Source organism: Vespa crabro, chromosome 16, assembly GCF_910589235.1.
Source record: "Vespa crabro chromosome 16, iyVesCrab1.2, whole genome shotgun sequence".
In the NCBI taxonomy this organism is placed as follows: domain Eukaryota; kingdom Metazoa; phylum Arthropoda; class Insecta; order Hymenoptera; family Vespidae; genus Vespa; species Vespa crabro.
This window is the reverse complement of record NC_060970.1, coordinates 4,446,777-4,454,986: the sequence shown is the minus strand read 5'-3', so window position 1 is coordinate 4,454,986 and position 8,210 is coordinate 4,446,777. Positions and strand designations below refer to the sequence as shown.

At 42.3% G+C, this 8,210-nt stretch overlaps 1 protein-coding gene across 4 annotated transcripts in view; it reads right to left on the bottom strand.

The window, feature by feature from the left end:
- Positions 1-7,881, bottom strand: part of LOC124429881 (homeobox protein cut-like) — a 141,493-nt gene extending 133,612 nt beyond the window's left edge. For all 4 annotated transcript variants that reach the window (XM_046975681.1, XM_046975683.1, XM_046975684.1 and 1 more), the window contains exons 1-2: positions 7,745-7,881; positions 1-1,034 (exon numbers count right to left, since the gene is read on the bottom strand). The exon at positions 1-1,034 is cut by the window's left edge and continues 1,089 nt beyond it. The gene's annotated coding sequence lies outside the window, so the exon portion shown is untranslated. The remainder of the gene's footprint in view (positions 1,035-7,744) is intronic.
- Positions 7,882-8,210: the final 329 nt, after the last annotated feature.

Below are 8,210 nucleotides of genomic sequence, written 5' to 3'. Positions count from 1 at the left end.
TATCACTCTTGACGATCTATCGTCGTACGTCTATCGTGGAGAAGAAGCCGTTAGGGATTCCGTAAAATACAACAACAAAGTGACCGGGATGATGATGATATCCTGTCGTCGTCGTCGTCGTCGTCGTTGTTGTTGTTGTTGTTGTTGTTGTTGTTGTTGTTGTTGTTGTTGTTGGTACCAACGTTTCTTCCACTCGACTTGCCACCGTCGTCGTCGTCGTCGTCGTCGTCCACGTAACGATAAGAACAAATCTCGTCCCGTAGCCGCATCACACGAATGGACCAACGTGAACCTCACTCGCGTCAAACTATTTCCCGTGAACACGATTTCGTTTTACGATTGGGACACCACGGTACACGGGGAAGAGCATTCATCGGACGTGAGACAGTCGATGATGATGATGATTGTGGTGATGATGATGATGACGATGACGACGATGATGTAATTGTTGTAATTGTTGTTGTTGTTGTTGTTGATGACGATAACGATGACGATGATGACGACGATGATGATGATGACTACGATAACGATGAATTTCAATGATTTCGGACACGTAGAGAAAGCAGGACATTCGAACACTCGAGACTAATAATCTCGTCACTAAAATCGGATCAATTATTATTTTTCTCAAACACCAACACACCGATAATATATGTCACGTAATCCGTTCTTCCATCGGACGATTCAACAAACGGAGAGAGGGATCTCTCGGTACTAGGTCGATCAGAATCAACGGGATCGTCTTGTGTCGATGTTCACCGAACGGTGCCCCTCTGCTCCTCGACGATCGTTCCAGGTCTCTCGAGACAAAAGGTAAATCCTTGGATGAGTCCTCTTCTTCTTTCCCCTTCCCTTCCTCTTTGTCTCTTTCTCTCTCTCTCTCTCCACGTTTCGTGCATTCACTCGTAGTCGCGACCGGTCTGCGAACGCCCGTCCGCCGCCGCCGCCGCCACCACCGCCGCCGCTCTCGTCCGGGTGCCTCAAGAAGAGAGAACGAGACCCGTCCTAGCAGGCTCCTAACCTGAAACTAAGAGCTACCGGACGACCGATGCAATGCCTGGAGGAGGTGCAGATACCGTGGTGGGGATATGGGCGGGAGGATGCCTTGGTGGCAGGGGTAGGACGACCCCTCAAACAGCCAATCACCTTTTCAGATTCGTCCCCACTACCATGGCAAAACGCCCGACGACGAAGAGGACGTGCCAGGAGTAGGGATAAGCTGGCCACCGGAGTGGGAGGCCACGGAACGAAGCGGAGGCTGGCTAGGTGGTCCCTACCAGAACGGATCTCATATTTTCAACTACCCGACCGCCCTTTTCCAACCCCTGCCGATCGCCGCCTGCTTCCCTTCTTCTTTCCTTACTCTTTTTCTTCGGATTTCTCCCTATCCCTACCTAACGTTACTTGCTCTGTCTGTCTCCTCTATATATCTATCTCCTTCTCTTACATTCTACTCTACACACAGTTCTCTCGTCTCTATTCGTCTCCCTCTCCCTCTCTATTCCTCTATATCTATATCTCGAACCAGTGTCGCCTTTCTACGTCTACTAGTTCTCGTCCTCTCTCTCTCTCTCTCTCTCTCTCTCTCTCTCTCTCGCTCTCTTCATCGAAGCCCTTTGCGACGCGAGCGAGTAAACATCCTTTGTTGGAAAAACACCGTTGAGAAAGCGTCACCATAGCCGCCATAGCTCTCTTGGTATAATCGTTAAAAGTCCACCGATCGTACACGACTGAGATTCTTCTCGAACTTTATTTTCTCCATTATCGCGATATATGTACGACGCCGATACCTCGTCACTTTTACGGATATTGTACGAATTTATTTAATTGAGGAAATAGTAGAACACTAAGGGAGAGATTAACTCGCCATTACGAGAGAAAATCTTGCGCGATCAAAATGACAGGTAAGATAATGGGATTTAAACGGATAACTTTTTTCGATGTCTACCGAAGGAACTTTACTTCGTAAACTGGGGGCCCCTTTTCTCTCTAAGCGAGCTAACACACACGAGCTAAAGACGTGGCGCCCTCGAGCGAGGATAGACCGCCGCCGTTCATGTCTTTTCACTCCGATTCAAATGATCGTAACGTGTAACGCCGTGACTTTTGAGATCGTGCTAACTATCGCGGATCTTCTTTAACGACCAACCGAAGATTCTCTCACTTACCTAAAACTATGAAATATTGTTAAAGATAAACGAAGTAAAATTTTCATCTCCCTATCACACTTAATCTCACTGAGCTTGGAAAGAAGAAGGACAGAGGTGCAACTATAACTACGTCGTCCACAGCCTGTTCTCACCACCACGAAATCTGCCGTCATCATTATATATATATATATATATATATATATATATATACTTGTGAAGATCGATCGAAACACAGATCAAAGTTTCTCTTGCGATAATAATTAAATTAACGTTGGATGGGACATTATATTAAGATCCAATGGTGAATCATTTTTAAGGATACGCGTTTAAAGAAGTAAAAAGAATAAAATCACTTAACAATAAGCAGCTCGTGTCACTGGATAATCTTTCTTCAACGTTCTCTTGCGTAGGTAACTTTCGTTTTCGAGCGATCGCCTTTAAGAAATTCACTTTGTGGCCAACACCGGATACGTCGGTAAGACGAGTAAGAGAGAAAGAAAGAGAAAGAGAGAGAGAGAGAGAGAGAGAGAGAAGAAAACGAAGAACACAGTTAATTTTTGCATAAACCACCTCTATGTATACGTGACGATCGGTTCAACACGGCACACGCACGCACGTAGTTACGCTCGAACGAACGCGAAGAACCCTTTCTCTTATATTGTGCGCTCGTTTGGTAATATAGCCGATTCCTTTTACCCTTTCGGTCCTTCCTTTCTTTTTCTTGTTTTTTTTTTCCTTTCTTTCTTTCTCTTGTTTCTCTTTCTTTCCTTCCTTCTTTTTTCTTCCTTCTCCCACGTTCGCTTTAGACATCGTAAATAAAAAAAATAGGCTAAGAGAGTATACGCGCGTGCGGATAATAGGTAAGCGCGAAAAAAGGGGGTTTTAGTCGCGTCACAACCCCGCCTTTTACCGTGCTGAACGCACTTCTCGCCGATTAACTTAACGGGCATCGAAACTTCCTGATACCTTTTTCTTTTGAGGGTCGAAAAGTGCTTTCGATTTAAGTTTGCTTCCGGTTAAATATAGAAGGCCCCAGTTTTCTCTCTCTCTCTCTCTATCTTTTCTTTATCTTCTTTTTCTCTTTCTTTTAAATAAAACAATACCAATTGATATTTATTTTCGTTCTTTCGAAATTGTTATGATATATGTTTCGTTCGTACGTTCGAAGTACCTTGAATTTTGTTCAATATAATTTGCCGTATAATATATTGCTTCAACCAGAGAAAAATGTTCGATCAATGAAAATTATTAAGTGAACCGAAAATCTGAATGGCGATAATGACATCGAAATCGACGCCGTAATGATCCAGAATTTATGCTCCTTTCTACGGAGGCGCTCTCCGTTAACTTTCTCGGAAGTTACGCGGCCGGAGAACGTAGACGATAATCCTGTGTAACGCGATGGCTCGAGTACCTAACGTTGTTGTTCAGGCGAACGTTAGCGTGGCGAACGCGTTTGGCGCCGGCTAAACTACTCGGCATCGAACTCAGTACAGAACCGCACGTAGTCGATGTTACTGGAGTGGAATCCGTTGATTATGTCTACGATCATCGTCCGAAGTCTTCGCGTTAAACCATTATCCTTGATATCACGCGACTATCGAATCGAATTTATCGAGAATATACCTATTGCAAATTTATCTCTTTTTTTCTGTTCTTTTTTCTTTCTTTTTGTTGTTTGCAAAGATAAAATTAAACAAACTGTATATGCACTTTTGGTGTCATTTTAATTTCGTTCAAAAAAAAAAAAAAAAAAAAAAGCACGGAAAGAGAGAGAATCTTTATTTCTGAGCACGATTGACTAATAAGAAGAACGATTGACTAAAACGACTCCCTTTTTGATTTCGTTGCGACTCGCGAACACATTTCCTTTTTTTTTCTCTATTTTTTTCTTTCTTTTTTTTTTCTTTTTTCTCTCTTTTTTTCTCTTTTTTTTTTCTTTTCTTTTTTTTTTACTTTTACTCGCGGCTCGCAGATTTTCGCAAAGCGCACACACGGCGAGAGAGTTTATCAGACTCCGACCGCCCACGAAAATACTACACGAGCGTCTGCTTGTCAGCGGGTGCTTTACGATCACCCGGTATAACGCGAGGATTAGTTTGTCAACGCCGAGCAGAGCGCGCACGACGTGCGTGTGAGTGCCGACACGCACGCACACACGTTACTGAAGTCCATGTTCCTCGGCTCGGTGTTGTGTGCATCGGTTGAACACGTTTAACGCGTCTCTATCGCGTCTCTACTACTACTGGGGGTGAGGTGAGGGGGTGGAGGACTCTAGCTAGCTAACACACTCTGGCACACCTTGGAAAATTATTTACGATGTCGCAAAACACAATCGCTCGAAATATTTTACACGTCGATACGTTTGTAGTAAATGGATCGGATACAGTCTGCAGAAAAAAAAAGAAAGGAAAAAAAGAAAAAAGTAGAAAAAAGAAAGACGAAGAAAAACAAACTTGGCGAGATCTTCATCGATCTTCCTATTTCGATTAAAACATTTCGATACACGAATAACACGTTCTCTCATATCGACGACGTATTTGATTTATTGAGTTAAAATTAAAATTAACAAACACGCACCGCACGTACCGGCGTATCGAGGGAATAAATGCGGATCGAGAAGTAACACGGCGAAAAAAGAAGGGATCGTAAACATCTTCTCTGGTTTGCGCAGCGATATAAACGGCATTTCGGTGACGCGAGGGCCCAGACTTCAAACGGATCTTGGAATGCGCTTCTCTTCTCCTCCCTCTCTCTCTTTCTCTCTTTTTATCCTTCTCTTAGCACGCGAGCATTTAAGAGGAACGAAGACGGAGACACGCGGAGAAAATCGTTTTCGAGAATGATCTCGCTCGTAGATGCTCTTACGTTCGAGAATCGACGTATTAACTTTGCGAAAGTTCAATGATTTTTGGATTGTTTATAACACGACGATAGAATTAAGTTACTCGGCCCTTTAAAATAATTTATTCCAATTAATATATTACTATCTTTCTATCTTTCTATCTTCCTCATTTTCGTTTTCATTCGAGCGAGTAGATAGATTCGCGAGTAGAGGAGGCTCGGCGATTGTCCAAAAAGCAGGAACGCGACAAAAAACGAAAGTCCAAGAGAGAAAGAGAGAGAGAGGGAAAGATCTTATATATGAGCATGTGTGCGTGTGTGTGTATATATATATATATATATATATATATATATACACATACATATATACATATATATATATATATATATATATATATATATATGTAATGCGCGCGTGAGCGTGTACGTGTATGCATTACCTCCGCATTTTGCAACGAGCTTCTCTTGCGCGCGTTGAGACAATTTTACTGCTCGTATATACCCGAAGTATGGTCGGTCGGTTCTCGTAATAGTACGACAAGTTAATGCGCCGTCTGATATGCGACGTTGGTCACCGTGTTTTCGATGTACCGTGGAATAACTCACTCGCGACAAATCATTTCTGAGCTTGAATTACCCCTTTACCGGACGCCCTAGTCGATCCCTCGTGATTTTATTTAGACGAAGAAACGACATCCTGTCACGGGCTATCAAAAATTAGATACTCCAAATTTTTTTTTTTCCCTCCTCAAATAAGTAAGTAAATATATACCTACGTTGAGGTCTTTAAGACGAAATCAATGTTTCCTAAATCGTCGTAATTATCGTTGTAATCGTCGTAATCGTAATCATAGTAATCGTCGTCATCGTCGACTTGAAAATAAACCAGACATAGTTGTATATATATATATATATATATATATATATAGGTACTGCGTTTATCCGAAAATACTCGATTTAGTTTCCTTTCGTTAAACCAGACGACGCATAATAAACCCATAGGGCTATCCGACTTGAACGTCTTCGTCGCGGAATTTCGCTGCTCGCAGCACAGAGACTCACTTTCTTCGAGCGGTCGCACGCTACTCAATATACCGTACGATGATAAAGGACTCCCTTCTCTTTCTCTCTTTCTTTCTTTCTTTCTTTCTTTCTTTCTTTTTCTATCTCACTCACACTCTTTTTACGTCTTCCTCCACTTCCCTTCCCGTCCTCGTAAAGCAACGCGATTCCCTTCGTGCATTTTCCCTTCCCACCCTTCTTTCCTCTCTATTTCTCTCTCTCTCTCTCTCTATCCTCTTTATCCTACTGATGCGATTGTAACAATATCTTTTGCGCGCACGAAAGATGCGCCTTCTACTCGTGTACTGTTTAAGAGAGCCGGTAAGTTCAAGAGCCGCGCTCAGGGACATTCAGCGACACGTTTCTCCTTCGAACTCGAAGGAGGCGACACGAGAACATCGTCGTCGTCGTCGTCCTAGTCGTCTTCGTCTTGTCTGTCGGATATTGTCGAACGAACTGTAAGCGAATTTTTCTTACTCCGGATAAGATATCCAAGAGAGATTTGACCATTCGAGAAACGTCGGAGAACAATTGTGAACTTGATCTCCGTAATATTCCAAGAAGAATTCAACAAAAAAAAAAAAAGAAAAAAAGAAAGAAAGAAAAAAACCGGAAGAAAGAAAAAAGAAAAGAAACGAATCATTCTCCCCCATTTTCGGAGCTATCCACACTGCGAGATTAGCAATTTTTAATATTTTTATTAAAGAAGAAGGAAAAATAAATGTAAAAAAGATAAAATAAAAATGACTTTAATATGTCGTCCAAATTGATAACAACGCAATTATTCTGGAAAGAAAAAAAAAAAAAAAAAAAAAAAACGAAACATTCTCAATGCGATAGAAATAGGATAGCTTAAGAAGAATTCAAGAAGAAGTTGTAAAGATTCACGACGCTCGCGTTTTCCTTTTCGAAAACGCAAACTAACCCGTCCGAGTTTCTTCTCACTCGGGATTATATGCCAGTCAGCTAGACGCTATCACAGAGAGTCTCGAGTTCTCTTCTACTCGGAGTACTTAGCGATTTCTCTCCATCGCTCCATTACGATGCCACGAGGTAAGTTGGTTGACCGTTCGCGATAAAGAAAGTACGTCTTTCGTCGACGACAACGATCATGAATCCGTTGTACCGTCACGTTCGCGTTCCGACTTTTAGATAATCTTTCTTAACCCTTGCACGTGCTCATCCTTGCAAATACATTTATATATTACATATATATATATATATATACATATATACCTATATATTATTTTATTTAATGAAAAATAAATAATAAAATCAAGCAAGAATTCAACGTTTGTTGGACGAACCTGTCTCCCTATCTCTCTTTCTCTCTATCTATCACTCTTTCTCTCTCTTTCATTCTCTTTCCCCGTTTCTCTCAGTACGCGTCAACGATCTCCCCTCGTAAAATCCCCCAAGGTCATTCCCGCGAGTTAGCCTCCATCCACCAAGCGATTCCCGATACTTATTCGCGTTCGACACGAGCTGCTTACATTCGTGTATACGAAGTGCATCTCAAAGAGAAACTTTTTTTTCCGTCACTGATAACGATCTATATGCATACATACATATATATATATATATATAGAGAGAGGTACCTATACACTTATATATATATATATATATACGTACATACATACATACATATATATCACATTGGCACAAGCACAAATCTTGGAGACAATCACCTTGACGCGATGCACTTTTCTTCTTATCGTATTTTTCTTCTCCACCCTTTTCTTCGGACTCCCTAGTTAGTAGTCTTCCATGTTAGAGATGATCGGCCTTCCACGAGAAAGTTCCGGACTCGTTGGTGCATCCGACGAAACTCAGCAGTACGAAGTAGCGGAGAAGAGGAAGTTGAGAAGAAGGACCGAAGTGGAGGAGGAACGAAATGGAGGTGGATGAGGAGAAGGTAAAAGAAGAAAAAAAAGAAGATGACGATGATGATGAAGAAGAAGAGAAGCAGGAGGAAGAAGAAGAAGAGGAGGAGAAGGAGGAGGAGGAGGAGGAGAAAGAGGAGAGAGCGCGCACGAGGAGACAGGAGGGAGGCGGGGGGGGTGGGGTTGTAGGTCGAGAGTACTCGCGCGTACGTGTGCTCGGTAGCAGCACGCTCCTGCCTGACTCGTCTCTGTTCTCGACGTTATCCTCGTC